Consider the following 1631-nt stretch of genomic DNA (forward strand, 5'->3'; position numbering starts at 1 on the left):
ACCAGGTGCAGACTTCCATCTGTGTCACCGCTGATGAGGAAATACAGCGAGTGCTGGACGGAGCAGTGAGTGACAACAACCCCGCCCACATTTAAGAGGACTGTCTGAACAGACCGAGGGTCTAGGTACCATGTCTGAAGGCTTACTGCTGGTTCCAGAGGTGCTGGACTGAAAGTATAGTACAGACAGATAGCAGCTCACCATGGAGACAAAACACACTAAAAGAAATGTGTGTGATTCCAGCAAAGAGGAAAACCTTGTGAAGCCTTGCCTCTGACCATGATCGCATAAAGAAGGACAAAGCATGGAAGGAAAAAGAGGCGGAGCTACAGCAGCCAGGTGAGACACCTAGCAGCTAGCAAGTATATAATGCCCACAAGGCTTTAGGTTACTTTCAGACATTTTATTAAGATCAACAACACAGTTCAAGCCAGTGTTCAGGTGTTTTTATAGACAAACAAAAGGGTTTCTTACTGCTTATGTTGCTAATTTTCTTTCCAACGTCACTGCACATAAATCTACATCAGACTCCATCAGGACGGACAGCTAGAGGAGTTCAGTCCATGGTCAAGTTAATCTACTCAGCTGACTACACTTCATCAAAATGAGACCAAGCAGAGGAGCTCGTCTCTGTGTTGTCAGGTCAGCTCTGATCTACAGTACATTACTGCCTGGTTAAAAGCTCATTAAGCCCCACACACCTGATCCACTGAAACCAAATTATAACTCTGCTGCAAATACATCACTGCAGAGCTGTTAGATCATAAACTGTGTTTGTCTCAGGTGACGTAGCAGCTTGAAGCAGCTACACACTGAACATACAGTCAACAGTTTTCAGCTCAAAAGCTCAAATCGTTCTTTAAACTGTGAGAAATTACACCTCAATCGAGAGAACACATCGCAGTAATCTTTGACTATCCAAGTGTCAATCGATGGGCAGTTATTCTACTTTACTTTATGTATTTATTTCCTCCAGTTAATCCTTTCAATAGTGCACCAAAGTTTTTTGTCCGCTAAGGAAGAAAAAGACAAAAATTAAACACAACTTCCTCCCAGTAAAGCAGGTTTCCTTCTGCCATCCTCTTCAGCTCCGTCCACATCAAATATTCCTCTTCCTCTTATAGCTCCTGCCTGTGTGTAATCCTGTTCAGTCCCAATATTTCTCTGCTGGAAATGTTGATTCTGAGCTCTCTGTATGAATCAGAACAATCCTAATTTAATTCCAGTAAAACTGGATTAAACTTTCCATCGCTGCAAAGTTCTGTGGACTCAAATGTAAAACACTTAAATGTTAATGGTGTGTTTTCAGGCATGAAGGACTCTATTTTTAAATTCCCCACTTCGATCACTTTAACTAAAACTAAGAGCCTCCTGCACCGAATCCTCTCACTATATAATGACAAACTCTGTGTGTCTGTTCCACGTTTTTCTCCTCACTGACTTGGTCAATCCATGTGAAATTTGGCACAGTGGTAGAGGGTCATGGGAGGATGCGAATGATGCAATATTACATCAATTGGCCAAAGGGGGGCGCTATAGCAACCCATTGAAATGTCAAACTTTGAATGGGCATATCTCATGCCCCGTATGTGGTAGAGACATGAAACTTTGCACAGAGATGCCTCTCCTCA

The sequence above is a fragment of the Epinephelus moara genome, chromosome 19 (genome assembly GCF_006386435.1).
Source record: "Epinephelus moara isolate mb chromosome 19, YSFRI_EMoa_1.0, whole genome shotgun sequence".
Classification (NCBI taxonomy): Eukaryota; Metazoa; Chordata; class Actinopteri; order Perciformes; family Serranidae; genus Epinephelus; species Epinephelus moara.